Source organism: Aegilops tauschii, chromosome 2 (assembly GCF_002575655.3).
Source record: "Aegilops tauschii subsp. strangulata cultivar AL8/78 chromosome 2, Aet v6.0, whole genome shotgun sequence".
NCBI lineage: Eukaryota > Viridiplantae > Streptophyta > Magnoliopsida > Poales > Poaceae > Aegilops > Aegilops tauschii.
Genome location: NC_053036.3, coordinates 530254563 through 530275175, shown reverse-complemented (window position 1 = coordinate 530275175; position 20613 = coordinate 530254563). Strand labels below are relative to the sequence as shown.

Sequence of the window (20613 nt, the reverse complement as noted above, 5' to 3'; positions counted from 1 at the left end):
AAATCTATTCTGAACATCACATTTGGCAGAAATGATTCCATTACCGTGGCGATAGTATCACCCTTGTGACGCACAATGTTGTATAGAGCCGGATATTGTTCTCGGAGTGTGGCATTTCCTAGCCACTTATCCTCCCAGAATCTAATTTTCGAGCCGTCCTTAATTGAGAAGGATCCATAGGAGAAGAAATATTTCTTCCTAGCCATCAGACCTGCCCAAAAGTGAGAATCCCCAGGCTTCCAGTATACTTGAGATACCGCCTTAAAACCCACATATTTCCTTCCGAGGAGGGTTTGCCATACACCATCTTTCGTCAATAATTTAAACAACCATTTACCGAGGAGGGCCCTATTCTTAACCTCAAGGTCATGAATGCCCAACCCGCCTTGGTCTTTGGGACGGCAAACCAAACTCCATTTAGCCAGTCGATATTTCTTTTTCTCGCTATCTCCTTACCAAAAGAATCTTGATCGAAAATAATCCAATCTATGTAAAACTCTTTTTGGCAATTGGAAGAAGGAAATCATATATAGTACCATGTTACTTAGTATTGAATTTAGACCAATCTTCCATCCAGAGACTGCAGTTTACCTTTCCAACTGCTAAGTCTTTTTTGCAGTCTTTCTTCGACGTGTTTCCATTCAGCATTTGTGAGTCTCTGATAATCTATCGGTATCCCCAAATATGTGATCGAAAACTGGCCCAACCGCATCCGAATAGTTCGGCGTATAGGTGGGAGTCGTCTTGAGCCTCGCCAAAATAAAACAAATCACTTTTGTGAAAATTGATCTTAAGACCTGAGAGTTGCTCGAATGCGGATAAAATTAATTTCAGATTTCTCGTTTTCTCGAGGTCAATGATCCATGAAGAGAATCGTATCGTCGGCATATTGAAGTATAGATTGTAGTTAGCTTCCCTTTATCTTGGAGACCCAACTCCATGCTGTGCGTGCGGCATGATCAGTACTCCGTCGCTACAGTCGTGCTCACGCCACCAAACAGCCCGGGTGCACCTGGTCCGGCGGTGGCGGTATGCGACCGATTCCTCGTGGTCGTGGCACGGAGACGGGTCAGGATGGAGACTTTGGCAAAGGCAACAAGATGGTGATCAACAGTGATGCAACGCTCCGTTTCAAAAAAAAAAAAAAAAAAAAAACACTGATGCAACGCCAAAGCCACTATCACATGTTGAGGAAAAAGACCACCCAGCCGTTGGCTAGCCCCGCCATCGGGGTGGACGAAACTTGATGATGGTGCTTTCTCGGAGAAGGATGGCAATGGGGGTACAGGTATGGTTCTCGGATAGGAACAGGGTCATGTAATTTTGTGAGGCTGCCGCCATTTCCTGATTATATGCTCCAGCGCCCCAGAAGCACTTTGTAACCAGCTTCCCCTTATCCTGGAGACGGATAGCACTGTCGCTGCTACCATGACCAGCGACTCTTCTACGAGTCGGTCGCCTGTCTCGGCCCTCGTCAGCGAGGTTCGACGCTTACTTGCCTCTGGTAGAGACCATACGTTTGCTGTCATTAAAAGAGAGTTGAGCTGATCCTAAAAAAAAAAGAGAGCTAAACTAGGTCGCTTCGCTCTTCCCCTTGCACTGCTATTTCATTGCGTTCGGGGCCATGTGAGATTGTAGTGAGACTTTGTACGGGTGAATCCACCTAATCAATAAAATCTCCCCATTTGCAAAAAAAAAAAGGTTTCAGCTCCGGTCCATCCGGTACCAATCCGATGGCTGCAATTTGCTAACCTAATATGGCCCTGTTTGGGACCGCTTGTTCACGGGGTGAATCAAGCGCGAGACTGTTGTGCCGGCCTAGGTTCCTGCATAGGCTTGTTAGTTTTTCTCCTTTGTTTTTCCAGTCGTTTGTTCTTTTAGTTTATTATCTATTGCTCAAATTTTTGAAAAGAATCTAAAATGCATGTATTCCAAAACGAAAATTTGACAAAAAAAATAAATCATGAATTTTTAAAATATTGACATGATATAACAAAATGTTAGCATAGTTTTAAAAAAATGTTGATAACTTTCAATAAATATGGTCATGACAATTAAAACATGTTCCAAAATTCAAAAGTTTGTATGCGATTTCATTTCAAAATAGTTTATACAATATAGAAAAAAATGCTTGCATAATGTAAAACTATTTTTTTGTATGATTTAAAAATATGTTACATTTAAGAAAACGTTTATACATTTAAAAAAAATCTCTGTGTAGTTTAGAAAATGTTTATTTCCATTAAAACAATGTACTTTACATTTTAAGAAATATCCACATGTTTCAAAAATATGTTCGTAAATTTTAGTAAATGTTCATACAATGTGAAAAAAATCCACGTAGCTTAAAAACTATTTATTATCATTAAAAATATACATCGCATATTTAAAAAATGTTACCGTGTATTTGAAAAAGTATCCACAACATGTATTTAAAAAATATACGTCATATATTTAGAAAATTTCCAACACATGTCAAAGAAAAGTTTCACGTATGCGCTAAAAATGTACATATTTTGAAAAAAAATGGACATGCTTTTAAAAACAAAACCGATAGAAAACGACGAATAAATAAAAAGAAAAACAAAGACACAAAGAAATCAAAGAATTACGAGGAGAGAAAAACCAAAAAAAGTCAGTGAAAAAGCAAAGAAGACTGAAATATAATGAAGAAAACCCGAAGAAAAGTGATGAAAAAACAAAATAAGATGAAGAAAGAAAAACCAAAGAGAGCCGGTAGAAATGAAGGAAAACAAAACATTTGCAGAGCGAACCTATAGGGACACAAGCAGCAGCGAGCGACCTACACTAATTGGCCGGTCTGATAGTCGCTTCGCCTGTAAGCTAGGAATCAATACGGATAAGACATAGCTCTGGCTTTGTTCAACAACGAACAAAAATCGGCTTTCTCCTCTCAAACAGGAAAATAATTTTACAACTTTTATCCCCGTGTTTTTTTTGGGAATCCATTTGGCACTTTATTGCTGGTTTAAAATAGTTACATCCTTCAAACATGCGGGAGAAGAAAGTTAGGAGGGTCATCATCCCACCAATACATCAAATTCAAATCATAAACATGTTTAGCAAGAAAGTGTGCCAAATTATTTGGCTTCCTGGGGAAATGCACGAAGCGATTGAAGGGACATCTTGTGCCAATTGGAGCAGTCTGCAAGTATTTTAGGGTGGCCAACTTTTTCTTTTTAGGCATGGAAATTTATATTGGCGCGATGATGGAAAATTTAATTTGCAAGCTCGATTTTTTTTAAATAATAATAAACTAAGACGAATTTATCTTGCTCGTCAACTAAACTTGCCATCGTCAAACAATACAATTTGTCATGGAAAACATTTAATTTTTTTTGAGCGAAGAAAAACATTTAATTTGTAATGGTAAAAAATATGAGGCCGCTGATCCCCTTATTTGGGCCTCCCACGGACTGGAGAAACCAGCGTACCCTCAACAACTCTGGAGCCGTCTCCTGCCATCAAATAAAAAGGTTTCGCCGCCGCCGGCGCTCGAGCCACCTCGCCGCCATTGAAAATCAGCCCCTCCTCGTCGCCTGTGGAGGCTCGTCCTTCCTTCCACGAGCCGGCCCAGCCTCACGGTGTCTGCCCCGCCTCGTACGTTCACCGACTGTACAAGATCCCGCCGTTGAACCGCAGCCCCTGGGAGTACGGGACGAGCCAAGGCACCCAAGTTGACGCTGGTCAGCCTCTTGTGCTGCCCAAAAAGAAGGTAACTTGCCTTCTTGGATTATCTTTAGATCTGCACGAATTTGGTGGAGGAAATAGAATAATTTGAAGTATATAGAGTTGTGCAATGGATTAGGACGTCGATAACGGCCGAACGTTCAGTCTGGGGAGGCACCAGCCCGAACGTATCGTTCGGCACGGGAGTAGCCATCGACCAAACTGTTCTGTTCGATAGGAACAGCCTCTGAGCACGAACGCTTGACCAGACAGGCCCAATACTAGCTTCCTGGCCCAAACAAAAAACCCTTTGCACCAAAAATATAGAGAAAATTTAGACAGATGTAAAACTAGTAGAGAAAAAACTGTATAATACAGAAAATTCAGACAATGATACTGCATTAGGATTTACAATGAGTGATTAATTGCCAACTGAGACGCACAAAAAATGGCTACGTTCAATACGTTACCAAAATAAAACATGCACGATAAAAAAAGAAAATTTAGTACAAAAATTGTGATGGTGAATCTGAACAAAGGCAAAAATGTTACTTAATTTGCCATGGTCCCGTGCAAAAGAAATTTGCCATGCTGCAAAAAGGAAGAAAAGATGGTCATGGTGCATATAGTTAAAATTGCCATGATCATAACCAAAATCATATTAAAATTTGCATATATTTGACATGGCAAAAAAAGTAAAATCAGCCATGTTAACACAGGTCAAATAAATAGTAAATCTTGCCATGGCAATAAAAGTTAAAAATGCCATGGGAATTTAGGTAAATTTTCCATGTTAATAAAGGTAAATTAGCCATGGCAAATAAAAACTAAAACAAGTAAAACTTGCCATGGCAATAAAAATAAAAAATTGCCATGGGAATTTACGTAAATTTGCCATGGCAAATTCACTAAAAAAATTGCCACGGTAAGAAAAGTTTGACATCGTCTAGAAAAAAGAAGTTGCCATGGCATGAAAAGTTTGACATCGGGTTGAAGAAAAGAAACTTGCCATGGGAATGTTAGTGAATTTTCCGTGGGACATCTAGTGAATTCTGCCATGCAAATTCACTAAAAAATTGCCGTGGTAAGAAAAGTTTGACATCGTCTTGAAAGAAGAAAGTTGCCATGGGCATGTTAGTGAATTTTCCGTGGGGCATCTAGTGACGTTTGAAATCGTCTTGAAAAAAGAAAGTAGCCATGGCAAGAAAAGTTTGACATCGGCTTGAAAAAAGAAACTTGCCATGGGCATGTTAGTGAATTTGCCGTGGGACATCTAGTGACGTTTGACATCATCTTGAAATAAGAAAGTTGCCATGGCAAGAAAAGTTTGACATCGGCTTGAAAAAAGAAACTTGCCATGGGCATGTTAGTGAATTTTCCGTGGGACATCTAGTGAATTTGCATGAAAAAATTGCTAAATTTTTTTGCCATGGTAATAAAAGTTTGACATCGTCTTGAAAAAAGAAAGTTGACATGGCAATAAAAAGTTTGACATCGGCTTAAAAAGAGAAACTTGCCATGGGCATGTTAGTGAATTTGCCGTGGGGCATCTAGTGAATTTTGCCATGGCAAATTCACTAAAAAAATCCATCGTAAGAAAAGTTTGACATCGTCTTGAAAAAAGAAAGTTGCCATGGCAAGAAAAGTTTGACATCGGCTTGAAAAAAGAAACTTGCCATGGGCATGTTAGTGAATTTCCGTGGGACATCTAGTGAATTTGCATGAAAAATTTGCCATGGTAATAAAAGTTTGACATCGTCTTGAAAAAAGAAAGTTGCCATGGGAAGAAAAAGTTTGACATCGGCTTGAAAAGAGAAACTTGCCATGGGCATGTTAGTCAATTTGCCGTGGGGCATCTAGTGAATTTTGCCATGGCAAATTCACTAAAAAAATCCATCGTAAGAAAAGTTTTACATCGTCTTGAAAAAAGAAAGTTGCCATGGCAAAAAAAGTTTGACATCGGCTTGAAAAAAAGAAACTTGCCATGGGCATGTTTGTGAATTTGCTGTGCGACGTCTAGTGAATTTGCCATGGTAAGAAAATTTTGACATCGTCTTGTAAAGTTGCCATGGTAAACTCAAATTGTCATGATGATCTACTAAAAATTTGCCATCGTCTTGGAAATTAAAGTAAATTTAACATGCAAATACATGAAACTATAATTTGCCATGATGTATAAACTAAATTTGTAGTGGTCAATTACTAAATTTACCATGATGAAAATGATTTTTTTTGCCATGGTTAATTAACGAGAAAATAAAATTTGTCATGATTTGTTAACTAAATTTGCCATGATCAAAATACTAAAATAACCATGATCAATGAAATAAATTTGCCAGGGTTAACAACCTGCGCCAAAAAAGATGGGGTATAAGTGAGCTCTTTTCTTCAGTTGTGATTGTGGTAAACCCTACAGTATGTTTTGGGGGAGCAAAATACAGTTGGACATCAGGTGTAACAATGCAAACGCCTTTTCATGTCAGCACTCCATGCTATAGTTGATAGTTGGTAATTGAGCTAAGAAATGATGCTATTCGGCCAGCTTCTTTGGGGCCCCCAACCAAAAAATTATCATTGTTGGTGTCTCAAGCAACCCTAACATAAGGCCATTATTAGCGTTCCTGATTAGTTTCTCGGTTATGGTTTTATACTGTTGCTTCACCACTTATGACCCCACATTTTGCCCTATTGTTTTACTTTCTTAAAGAAAGTTCTGCTCCAGTCTTGAAAAAGATGCGGAAAGCTAAGAGAGGCGGTGATCATCTCACTAGAAGCTTTCCTAAGAGTAGAAAAGCTTCCAAGAATGAATCATTGGTCTCAAGTATGGTAGATCTTCCTCTTTTCTGCTACTCCTCCCCCCCCCCACACACACACCACATTTTCGAGCTTTAATTGATTATTCACAGTTGCCTTAATGTTTTATTTCCTTCAACCAGGTCGTTTCCTTGGGGACTGTGATCAAGGTGTTCGGTCCAGGCTTAGTGATGGGCTAATATCATATTTGTCTAGAAGTGTCGCCTCTATTACTTTGTGCAATGGTGATTATATGTGCTTAGTATTCTCAGTTTTCCAACAAAATATATTGAAACACAACCAGATATAAATGATTTAAATTGCGATCTTCTGTAGGAGACACAGTCTTATTTTCATGCTCGGGCATAGCTATTGAACGCCAGGGGCGCTACCATACAAGGTTTCTGACTTCTGCAAGTTTTGTTAGAGCTCTCAATGGTACGAATAAAGACCATGATGACTTGAAGGTTGGCGCTAACAATCATCCTTTAATGATTTGCTTACTTCTGGTAATTGTGTGCTTATTTCTTGCCTTATCTTTTTCTAGATTGAAGTGCGCCATGAAGGCAATGAAGTTTATATGGGGGGATGGCTGAATTTGATTTAGATCGCAACTTTGCTGTTGTCAATGTCCATGCCTTCCTTGAAAATGTTCAGGTTGGATCTTTCCAACCTGCACTAGAAATTCGGCCCCATGGTGAGCTATTAGTAGTTATAGGGCGTGGTGTCTCTGGTGAAATAATGGCCAAGAATGTGGAATTGGATGGTGATTCAAGGGTATCTGAGGATGCTGAAGATCTTGATTGTAAAATCTCAGAGGTACACTTTTATGACGATATGCGCATTTTATTTATGCATGGAGGCAATAAGAATGGTTTTTATTTTTATTTAACTGTTGTTCTATACAACTTCACTTTGTTCAAATTTAACCCTTGTTGCCTGTCACCTTTGTTCTGTTATTAGACTTGGGAAGGTGGGCCACTTCTTTCTGTTGATGGGAAGGTTGTTGGCATGAACCTTTTTCTGACTACTAGAAGAGCCGTTTTCCTACCATGGGGCACAATTCTCAAGCATCTGGAGGATTACTGGATATCTCAGCAAAAGAAGACTGGTCTTGCACGGCCAAAAACTTCAGAGGTTTACAGGTATGTCTATCGATGTATGTCCTTGTGTTCACTGGCTGTATTCTACGTTAGCTCTTCTCATAAAAGAGCTAATAAGGTAAGCCTTCTTGCGTGCTAGACAACATATGCATGCAACAATCTGGATCATCCACTGTTGTTCCTTAGCCTATTTGGCATCTACGTTTTGCTGTTCACAGTGTTTACTTTTAATATTAACTTGTTTCTTGGCCAGCTCAACCAAAATATTTGCCAACCTTTGGCATATCTGATGTATCACAGATTCACAATTCTCTTGTACTAAGATTAGTCATGTTTCCTTTCTTGTGCCAATGTTGAAAACTTTATGTTTTATTGGAATGTCCATTATGATCATGTCATTTTTCACACGACTTGGGGTCCTCTATCTATCTTATTCCTTGCCTATGATTCTACCCATGTAGGTCGTTTTGGCACCATTTTGCGTATTAATGCACTGGTTTGGTCCATTTTACATTTTGGTCAGTAATCAACTAGTCACTCTTGCAGTAAGACCCACATGTGTGAAATCTAACAGCCATCCAGAAGGTGAGAGCACACAGGCACTCCTCGGGACTGCTCAACATTGTGGTATTCTGCAAATTGTTGCAGTTTGCAATGGCATTTATTTAGAAGCTGCAAATCTAGTGTTTACATTTGTATTATTGTATATCAACTAGTCTAGCCTTTTCACTTGTACCCTTATATTGTTAGATCTTATCCATTAGTATTATGTACACTACATTCTTGGGTATGTTCATCCATGCTTCTAACGTTAGCTGTTGCTCAGGTTGTTATCATGATTTAACTATTGTTACATGCTAATCATGTGGAGAACTTATGTGAATTTATTTTTCATATATAGTATTAGCATATGTTAGTGCTGACAACTTGATCTTGTTGCAGCAGTACATGGAGATTTACTCAACCAGGAGCAGTTAGATCTAGACTCCATGGGTTACCCTAAGTTACCATCCTCCATGTTAGGAGGTGTGTCACTGCTTCTAAATTTGCTGACCTTTTACAGCAACCATGTACCACTAACAACTATTCTACAATGTATATTTCTCCAGCTGGCATGATTTTAGTTGATACTTTTGAAGAGACTTTTGGCGACATACATGGTGAAGGTGTCTGGAGAAAATTTACTAAAAGTGCTTCTAACATAAATCGCAATGTTGTCGCACTGGCTTCATTTAATGGTGATTTTACAGAATTGTGCGATTTACTATTTCATCTCTGGTTTGATTACAACTAGCTAATAGCCAGAATCATGGTACGCAGGAGAAAAGAGGTATTTTGCATGCACGGGTTTTTTTATTGAATGGAATGGATCTACGATAATTTTGACATCAGGAAGCTTGGTTAGAAATTCTGGTGATGAGAACAAGATTGTTGAAAACTTGAGGGTTGGTGCTCCTTGTTCTGTGGCCGCTGTTCTTTTAAGGTGATGCTTAAGTCTCATCACTGTATTATTTACAGATTGAAGTGTTGCTTAACAGCCAATATAGAGAAGGGACATTACTATTAGAATATAAACGTGTTTAGTTAGAGATAAGGAGAGATGAAGATAGAATTAGTTTTAATATACCATGACTTGTCTTGTACTCCAAGTCTCACCGCACGTTGTACTCTATATATACCCCTATGAGGGTCAGATCAATAACATACAACAACACAATATCTATCCATCCTATAATTTCTACATGGTATCAGAGCGGTTAGTCTCACGACGCCGATCCTAGGTTTTCTCCACCACTTCTGCAGCGCGCCGCCCACGGGGAGATTAATCTCCTCTCCCCGGGGCGCGGCACCCGATCGATCAAAAGATCAGGTCGGTTCCATAGTTTAGACCAAATCAATTAGATCAATTCCAATTTTTGAAATCCAGTAGATTAGTTCTTTTAGCCACCAAATAAACTCAATCGGACCCTCCAATCTTTGTGAAAAATCAGTGCAGATCCATTGTTGCGTGTAAGATCGAAAGTTCTTCAAACCCTCGGGCCGCGCTAACGCATGCAAGCAGCGGTTCCGGTTCCCTGCGTCTCTGCCCATTCCCAACGCGATCTACGTCAACACCACGGGCGATGATCGGCGGTCACCAGTCGGCCGCGTAGGATTACGTCGACACCAGGCGGGCAACAGGACCGCGGCCCAATCTACATCGACTCGCGCCGTCGGGACTCGCGTCTAGACGGCTCCACGGAGCGCGACTTCATCGATCCGCGTCTAGACACCCCCAGCCTCCAAGCTACCTCGATCCGTGGTGTATGCATCCACCAACGGAGGCAAGATAGCCATGCATGTTCGTACATCCTGCAGCGGGCCCCTCGACAGCAGCGGCCATGCGAGCCCCAGGCGTTCGTACACGCCATCTACACCGGCCTTCCTCCATGCCGATCCACATGGGTTGGTTCCGAGTTGTGCTCCCGGTGGGGCAAACGCAACATCAATGGGCAAAACTGGAGGTCACGGTGTGCGCCGGAGCCGATACGAGGACCACTTCTGCAAACGCAGACGCATCGACATGATCATCGTGATCTGATCTGCCGTAGGTCCGAGCCTTCTCCAAGCCTGCTACGCCGACTCCATTGACGTTCTGCGCGCCGACATGTCATCTACATCAAGGCAAACGACCACACCGACCGATCTGCACTGTATCAAGCCGAACTACACCGGGCCGAACCACGACATCGAGTTGTAGACTACAAGTCAAGATCATCGCCGAGCACACTACGAGAAGCAACATCGACATGCATTACCCACACGCCTTCTCGGGCGCGACACGGCATCGACACTTGGTCGCCGCGAGGGACGCCTTCAAGCGACACATTATCGTCGACACGCCGCTGCGACGCCATCGCCGACACTTCATCGCCAAGGTCTTCATCAACGTGGTCTTCACCAACATTTTCGTCAACACACCGTCGCTGCCTTGTCCACAAGATGGACACCTAGCGTCCTCTGACAGACTTTTCTGCAAGACGCGACCATGACGACGGCAATGACCGCGTCACGACGACGGCATCGACCGCGTCATCCACGACAACACGACTGCATCGACACGGCGTCACTACAGTGACGACCCTACACGGCCACATGGTTCTGGCAAAACCGGTGTGTGCTCGATGGGTTTCCTCCGGTCTTGGCAAAACCGGCGGACTCGTCGTCGACGGCACCCTCTGACATCCGCAAGGTGCATCGTCCACGTCTGCAGCTCCGTCATAGCGCTTTTTTTGCGCCTCCAGGCTTTGTGCGGCCTCATCATCCATGACGACCACACCATCGACCACGACTACCTCGACCATGGCTACATCACCATGATTGGCTACCTCGACATTGACATTAATGGCTATGTCTACAGCAACATATCGGCAACAACTCCAGTCAACAGCATCCGCGTCGTCACCAGCGTTCACGCCACTCCCGCTGTGACTGCGGGAGGAAAGAGAGGAGAGACAAGAGGAAGGCACCAGAAGGGGACGCAGTCACCACCCTAGGTGCCGACCCATCAGAGACGCAGTTGATGATGGCGCAGCAGAGAAGACGACGAAAGCACAAGACTTCAAATTCAATCGTACTCGTCCGCTTCACTCCCGCTACGACTGAGGGGGAATGTTAGAATATAAACGTGTTTAGTTAGAGATAAGGAGAGATGAAGATAGAATTAGTTTTAATATACCATGACATGTCTTGTACTCCAAGTCTCACCGCACGTTGTACTCTATATATACCCCTATGAGTGTCAGATCAATAACATACAACAACACAATATCCATCCATCCTATAATTTCTACAATTACTACATTATAGTCTACATTACAACGTTGCTCTAGTCAGTGTGAAGGATTACCCTGCTCTTCGTCCATCAAATACTCTGCTTCGTTGGAAAAAGGATTTTATTTTAAAGTAGCAGCTGTAGGGCGTTGCTTCAAATCAGGCATGTTAATGGCTACTAGCGGGGATCTGGTTTTCTGGACAGGCACACTCGATTGCGATTTCCTCGTAACTTCCACGTGTAAAATCAGTAAGGTAATCCTGTATTTTTTTATTCCCTATTTTTTCGTGGTGATAATAAATACTCCTCTGTTTTTTTACAAGGCATATTTTGATTGTCCAAAAGCGAGCTTTGACTGTAAATGCCCCTGCATTATTTTGCTGGCAGTTAACATGGCCATGAGAAAGTACTTTGGAATATGAATCAATTTTTTTGTCAAAACCTAGATACTACTGGATTAATCAGTGGTCAAAGCTTGAATTTGGACAGACAAAATACGCCTTGTATTTCTGGAAAAGGGAAGTATAGTTGCGTAGGAACGAGTGGGCTAGCAATATATATTTGGAAAACAAAAATCACAGCTTGTTCATGTCAACTTGCTAGGCTGGGATTGGAGGCCCTCTTGTTAGTCTTGATGGGGATGTTATTGGCATGAACTTCTATGATAAGAGAATAGGGACCCCTTTCCTGTTATTGGTGGACATTTACAAAATTCTAGCATCGTTTGAGACAAAAAGGTATTCAAGTACATATCACATAAGTTCTTTTCTAAATATTTTAAGAAGCTTGCTGAAGCATAATCTTATTATTGGTATGTTTGACAGTGAACTTGGTGAAGTTGGCAATGATAGTGATCCCTCTGGAGCGCCTTTCTGGAAAATGGATGAAGATAACAAAACTAAGTTAAACAGGTTGGTATTCTGATGCATATTAAGCTGGGGTTAAGTTTTGGACAAATTATTTCATTGAATTGAACTGCAGGTGGCCTGTGCCCATGCCTCGCTGGCGCAATCCTGACTATGTGGATGAGGATAAATCTGATGATGATGATGAGGTCTTTGATCCCAAATCTGGCCGCGCGCCGCCTATGTACGGTTACTTCAAGGGAAAGAAACTCATGCTCTTTTAGATGCAGTCACGCCCTTGATTGGTCACACAATCTCCATATCATTGCTTGTTTCGGATGGCAGAAGTAACATGTGGCTTGCTGAAGTCTTATTTGTTAGGAAGAGGTAGATGCCGATGTGGTCTCCCCCGGGATATATCAGGGAGGAACCAAGGCCATAGGGGATGTTTTTTTTAGATCATGTAAGAGAGAACACTCACGCACAACCACATCAAGAATATCATGCAGGACTTATAGTGTTACACCTTCTCGGTGGTTCAAACCTGGATAAACAAAGTCGAACAACTCAAATTTGTCTCAAAGATCTTCGATATCGACGTTCACTCGTCGACAACTAGCGCTGAGTAGGGGTTAAGGCTTCGTATCTCCTTCAACCCAGTCTTCATCACCATGCCCACGAGCGCAACGACCGCAACGGATTTCTCTTGCATGACACGCTGTCATGACGCGACGGACGTTTTCCCTTCAAAGGGCACAACGCCGCCAAGGGTCGCGCCCATACTGACACGCATGTCGCTAGTTAGATGATGACGAGGCAGCTCAAACGGCGGCGCTGCAACCATGCGCGTTCACCCTTCCTCCAGGAGATTGACGGGCTAGTAGACATCGTCTGCCACCGGCCAGCAACCAGGAGCGTCGATCTTTGCCCTTGATGTGTCGCGGTGCCCTCGTTGTCACCATGGTCGGCGACTCCTTCATGCGACGAGGCAGGAGAACGTCGCTCCATGCCCCGCCTCCCTGTCGGGGCCTCCACACTCGCTTGTACCGACGGCGTTCGTGATGTCCTCAATCGCAAGAGGAGGACTAGAGGCTCCAAGCAAGAGACATGCTGGTGGTACCCGGTTGCACCTATTCAACAAGCACGACCTCATGTACTGCCGGGAGGTTGAAGCCCTCGTAGCTAGACATCCCAAAATACCACATGGTCAAGTGGGCGGATATCTGCTTGCCCAAGGATAGGGGTGGGCTAGGTATCACGGCAGCCTGCCACATGAATGTTGCGCTCATGTTTGCGGTGAGTTTGGTTGATCCTTCGGGGTGAGGGGGGTTTGTGGCTGCGGCTTATTCCGGCTAAATACCTGCGGGGTGAGCTGCTCTTGCCTGCTCACGCTTGGCTGGGTCTCAATTCTGGACGTCTATCCAGAAAATAAAGGAGGAGATACATCTGGGCGTCACCTTTTCTGTGGGTAATGGGAATAACACCCAATTTTTGCTTGACCCTGGCTGGGCGAGGAGCCGTTGCGCATGAGCTTTCCTAGGCTCTTCGCGATCTGCGTTAACCCGGTTATCCTAGTCTCCGCGGCCTGTCTGGATGGACAGTGGAACAGCGCGTTTCGTCGCTCATTTGGTCAGGACGAGGTGCTACAATGGGATAGGCTGAGGGAGGGCGTCCCGCTGGCGTTGTCTCAGTCGCCTGACAGCATCTCCTGGAGTCTCTCCCCTTCGGGTGAGTTTTTCGTTAGTTCGGCATTGCTACCTCTTGAGCACTGTGTTAGTTTTCCCTTGAAGAGAAAAGGGTGATGCAGTAAAGTAGCGTAAGTATTTCCCCTCAGTTTTTGAGAACCAAGGTATCAATCCAGTAGGAGACCACGCTCAAGTCCCTCACACCTATACAGACAAATAAGAACCTCGCAACCAACGCGATAAAGGGGTTGTCAATCCCTTCACGGTCACTTACGAGAGTGAGATCTGATAGATATGATAAGATATTTTTTTGGTATTTTTATGATAAAGATGCAAAGTAAAATAAACGGCAATAAAAATAGCTAAGTGTTGGAAGATTAATGTGATGGAGAATAGACCCGGGGGCCATAGGTTTCACTAGTGGCTTCTCTCAAGAGCATAAGTATTACGGTGGGTGAACAAATTACTGTCGAGCAATTGATAGAATTGAGCATAGTTATGAGAATATCTAGGTATGATCATGTATATAGGCATCACGTCCGCGACAAGTAGACCGACTCCTGCCTGCATCTACTACTATTACTCCACACATCGACCGCTATCCAGCATGCATCTAGAGTATTAAGTTCATAAGAACGGAGTAACGCTTTAAGTATGATGACATGATGTAGATGGATAAACTCATGCAATATGATATAAACCCCATCTTGTTATCCTCGATGGCAACAATACAATATGTGCCTTGCTTCCACTGCTGTCACTGGGAAAGGACACCACAAGATTGAACCCAAAACTAAGCACTTCTCCCATTGCAAGAAAGATCAATCTAGTAGGCCAAACCAAACTGATAATTCGAAGAGACTTGCAAAGATAACCAATCATACATAAAATATTTCAGAGAAGATTCAAATATTGTTCATAGATAAACTTGATCATAAACCCACAATTCATCGGTCCCGACAAACACGCCGCAAAAGAAGATTACATCGAATAGATCTCCAAGAGAATCGAGGAGAACTTTCTATTGAGATCCAAAGAGAGAGAAGAAACCATCTAGCTAATAACTATGGACCCGAAGGTCTGAGATAAACTACTCACACATCATCGGAGAGGCTATGGTGTTGATGTAGAAGCCCTCCCTGATCAATGCCCCCTCTGGCAGGACGCCGGAAGAGGCCCCAAGATGGGATCTCACGGGTACAGAAGGTTGCGGCGGTGGAATTAGGTTTTCGTGGATGCCTCTGATGGTTTGGGGGTACGTAGGTATATATAGGAGGAAGAAGTACGTCGGTGGAGCAACAAGGGCTCCACGAGGGTGGAGGGCGCGCCGCGGGGGGGGGGGGGGGGGGGGTAGGCGCGCCCCCTGCCTTGTGCTCTCCTCGTTGATTGCTTGACGTAGACTCCAAGTCCTCTGGATCACGTTTGTTCTGAAAATCACGTTCGCGAAGGTTTCATTCCGTTTGGACTCCGTTTGATATTCTTTTTCTGCGAAACACTGAAATAGGCAAAAAACAGCAATTTGGGCTGGGCCTCCAGTTAATAGGTTAGTCCCAAAAATAATATAAAAGTGTATAATAAAGACCATTAAACATCCAAAACAGAATATAATATAGCATGGAACAATAAAAAATTATAGATATGTTGGAGACGTATCAAGCATCCCCAAGCTTAATTCCTTCTCGTCCTCGAGTAGGTAAATGATAAAGACATAATTTTTGATGTGGAATGCTACTTGGCATAATTTTCAATGTAATTTTCTTAATTGTGGTATAAATGTTCAGATCCGAAAGATTCAAGAAAATTTTTTAATATTGACATAAAAATAATAATAATACTTCAAGCATACTAACTAAGCAATTATGTCTTCTCAAAATAACATGGCCAAAGAAAGTTATCCCTACAAAATCATATAGTCTGGCTATGCTCTATCTTCATCACACAAAGTATTTAATCATGCACAACCCCGATGACAAGCCAAGCAATTGTTTCATACTTTTGGTGTTCTCAAACTTTTCAATCTTCACGCAATACATGAGCGTGAGCCATGGACATAGCACTATATGTGGAATAGAATGGTGGTTGTGGAGAAGACAAAAAAGGGAGAAGATAGTCTCACATCAATTAGGCGTATCAACGGGCTATGGAGATGCCCATCAATGGATATCAATGTGAGTGAGTAGGGATTGCCATGCAACGGATGCACTAGAGCTATAAGTATATGAAAGCTCAACAAAAGAAACTAAGTGGGTGTGCATCCAACTTACTTGCTCAAGAAGACCTAGGGCATTTTGAGGAAGCCCATCATTGGAATATACAAGCCAAGTTCTATAGTGAAAATTTCCCACTAGTATATGAAAGTGATATCATAGGAGACTCTCTATCATGAAGATCATGGTGCTACTTTGAAGCACGAGTGTGGTAAAAGGATAGTAGCATTGTCCCTTCTCTCTTTTTCTCTCAATTTTTTGTCTTTGGCCTTTTCTCTTCTTTTTTTATGGCCTTTCTTTTTTTAGTCCGGAGTCTCATCCCGACTTATGGGGAAATCATAGTCTCCATCATCCTTTCCTCACTTGGGACAATGCTCTAATAATGATGATCATCACACTTTTATTTTCTTTACAACTCAAGAATTACAACTCAATACTTAGAACAAAATATGACTCTATGTGGGTGCCTCCGGCGGAGTACCGGGATATGCAATGAATCAAGAGTGACATGTATAAAAATTATGAACGGTGGCTTTGCCACAAATACGATGTCAACTACATCATCATGCAAAGCAATATGACAATGATGGAGCGTGTCATAGCAAACGGAACGGTGGTAAGTTACATCGCAATATATCTCGGAATGGCTATGGAAATGCCATGATAGGTATGGTGGCTGTTTTGAGGAAGGTATATGGTGGGTGTATGATACCGGTGAAAAGTGCGCGGTATTAGAGAGGCTAGCAATTGTGGAAGGATGAGAGTGCGTATAATCCATGGAATCAACATTAGTCATAAAGAACACATATACTTGCTGCAAAAATCTACAAGTTATCAAAGCAAACTATTACGCGCATGCTCCTAGGGGGATAGATTGGTAGGAAAAGACCATCGCTCGTCCCCGACCGCCACTCATAAGGAAAACAATCAATAAATAAATCATGCTCCGACTTCATCACATAACGGTTCACCATACGTGCATGCTACGACAATCACAAACTTTAACACAAGTATTTCTCAAATTCACAACTACTCAACTAGCATGACTCTAATATTACCATCTTCATATCTCAAAACAATTATCAAGCATCAAACGTCTCATAGTATTCAACACACTCATAAGAATTTTTTTAGTAATCTTGAATGCCTATCATAATTAAAGCAAATTACTACGCTGTTTTGTAGGACTCTCAAAATAATATAAGTGAAGCATGAGAGAACAATAGTTTCTATAAAACAAATCCACCACCGTGCTCTAAAAGATATAAGTGAAGCACTAGATCAAAAACTACATAGCTCAAAAGATATAAGTGAAGCACATAGAGTATTCTAACAAATTCCAACTCAAGTGTGTCTCTCTCAAAAGGTGTGTACAGCAAGGATGATTGTGGCAAACTAAAAAACAAAGACTCAAATCATACAAAACGCTCCAAGCAAAACACATATCATGTGGTGAATAAAAATATAGCTCCAAGTAAAGTTACCGATGGATGAAGACGAAAGAGGGGATGCCTTCCGGGGCATCCCCAAGCTTTGGCTTTTAGGTGTCCTTAGATTATCTTGGGGTGCCATGGGAATCCCCAAGCTTAGGCTCTTGCCACTCCTTGTTCCATAATCCATCAAATCTTTTACCCAAAACTTGAAAACTTCACAACACAAAACTTAACAGAAAATCTCGTGAGCTCCGTTAGCGAAAGAAAACAAAACACCACTTGAAGGTACTGTAATGAACTCATTCTTTATTTATATTGGTGTTAAACCTAATGTATTCCAACTTCTCTATGGTTGATAAACTATTTTACTAGCCATAGATTCATCAAAATAAGCAAACAACACACGAAAAACAGAATCTGTCAAAAACAGAACTGTCTGTAGTAATCTGTAACTAACGCAAACTTCTGGAACTCTAAAAATTCAGACAAAATAGGACGACCTAAATAATTTTTTTATTGATCTGCCGCAATTGGAATCAATATTATATCACGTTCTGGTAATTTTTTACAATTGTTTTCGTGAACAGAAAGTTTCTGGAATTTTCAGCAAGATCAAATAACTATCATCCAAGAAAATCCTATAGGTTTAATTTGGCACAAACACTAATTAAAACATAAAAACAAATCTAACCAGAGGCTAGACCAAATATTTATTCCTAAACAGAAGCAAAAAGCAAAAAACTAAAATAAAATTGGGTTGTCTCCCAACAAGCGCTATCGTTTAACGCCCCTAGCTAGGCATAAAAACACGGATAGATCTAGGTATTGCCATCTTTGGTAGGCAATCCATAAGTGGCTCTCATAATAGATTCATAAGGTAATTTTATTTTATTTCTAGGGAAGTGTTACATGCCTTTCCTTAACGGAAATTGGAATCTTATATTCCCTTCCTTCATATCAATAATTGCACCAATCGTTCTAAGAAAAGGTCTACCAAGAATAATAGGACATGAAGGATTGCAATCTATATCAAGAACAATAAAATCTATGGGCACATAATTCCTATTTGCAACAATAAGAACATCATTAATTCTTCCCGTAAGTTTTTTAATAGTGGAATCCGCAAGGTGCAAGTTCAAGGAACAATTATCAAATTCACGGAAACCTAACAAATCACACAAAGTTTTTGGAATTGTGGAAACACTAGCACCCAAATCACACAAAGCATAGCATTCATGATCTTTAATTTTAATTTTAATAGTAGGTTCCATTCATCATAAAGTTTTCTAGGGATAGAAACTTCCAACTCAAGTTTTTCTTCATAAGATTGCATTAAAGCATCAACGATATGTTTGGTAAAAGCTTGATGTTGACCATAAGCATGAGGAGAATTTAGCACAGATTGCAACAAGGAAATACAATCTATCAAAGAGAAATTATCATAATTAAATTCCTTTAATTCCAAAATAGTGGGTTCATTGATTTCTAAAGTTTTGACCTCTTCAATCCCACTTTTACCAATTTTTGCATCAAGATCTAAAAACTCCAAATTTTTGGAACGCCTTCTAAGTAAAGGTGGCTCATATTGAGTCCCATCATTATCAAGGTTCATATTGCAAAACAAAGATTTAATAGGAGACACATCAATAACTTTTAGATCTTCATCTTTATTCTCATAAAAATTAGAAGAACACGCTTTCACAAAGCAATCTTTCTTAGCACGCATCCTAGCGGTTCTTTCTTTGCACTCACCAATGGAAATTCTCATGGCTTCGAGAGACTCATTGATATCATGCTTAGGTGGAATAGATCTAAGTTTCAAAGAATCAACATCAAGAGAAATTCTATCAACGTTCCTAGCCAATTCATCAACTTTAAGCAATTTTTCTTCAAGCAAAGCATTAAAATTCTTTTGTGAATTCATAAACTCCTTAACACTAGTCTCAAATTTAGAAGGCATCTTATTAAAATTTCCATAAGAATTGTTGTAGGAATTACCATAATTATTAGAGGAATTACTAGGGAATGGCCTAGGATTAAAGTTTCCTCTATACGCGATGTTACCAAAATTATTCCTACCAACAAAATTCACATCCATAGATTCATTATTATTCTCAATCAAAGTAGACAAAGGCATATCATTAGGATCAGAAGAAACACTTTTAGTAGCAAATAATTTCATAATTTCATCCATCTTTCCACTCAAAACATTAATTTCTTCTATCGCATGCACTTTTTTATTAGTAGATCTTTCATTGTCCCATTGAGAATAATTAACCATAATATTATCTAGGAGTTTAGTAGCTTCTCCTAAAGTGATTTCCATAAAAGTGCCTCCTGCGGCCAAATATAAAAGATTTCTAGAAGCAAAATTCAATCCGGCATAAAATGTTTGTATAATCATCCAAAGATTCAAACCATGTGTAGGGCAATTACGTATCATTAATTTCATCCTCTCCCAAGCTTGTGCAACATGTTCATGATCAAGTTGCTTAAAATTCATGATATCGTTTCTAAGAGAGATGATTTTAGCGGGAGGAAAATACTTAGAGATAAAAGCATCTTTGCACTTATTCCATGAATCAATACTATTTTTAGGCAAAGACGAAAACCAAGCTTTAGCATGATCTCTAAGCGAAAAAGGAAATAGCTTCAATTTAACAATATCATTGTCCACATCTTTCTTCTTTTGCATATCACACAAATCAACAAAGCTATTTAGATGGGTAGCGGCATCTTCACTAGGAAGGCCGGCGAATTGATCTTTCATGACAAGATTCAACAAAGCAGCATTAATTTCACAAGACTCAGCATCGGTAAGAGGAGCAATCAGAGTGCTAAGAAAATCATTGTTGTTGGTATTGGTAAAGTCACACAATTTGGTATTGTCTTGAGCCATAGTGACAAGCAAGCAATCCAACACACGAGCAAACAAGAGGCAAGCGAAAAAGAGGCGAACAGAAAGAGAGGGCGAATAAAACAGCAAGGGTGAAGTGGGGGAGAGGAAAATCAGAAGCAAATGGCAAATAATGTAATGCGAGGG

At 41.0% G+C, this 20613-nt stretch overlaps 1 pseudogene; it reads left to right on the top strand.

Moving 5' to 3' along the window:
• The first annotated feature begins 6423 nt into the window (after nucleotides 1-6423).
• On the top strand, nucleotides 6424-12385 carry LOC109782716 (uncharacterized; annotated as a pseudogene).
• The last annotated feature ends 8228 nt before the right edge of the window (nucleotides 12386-20613 follow it).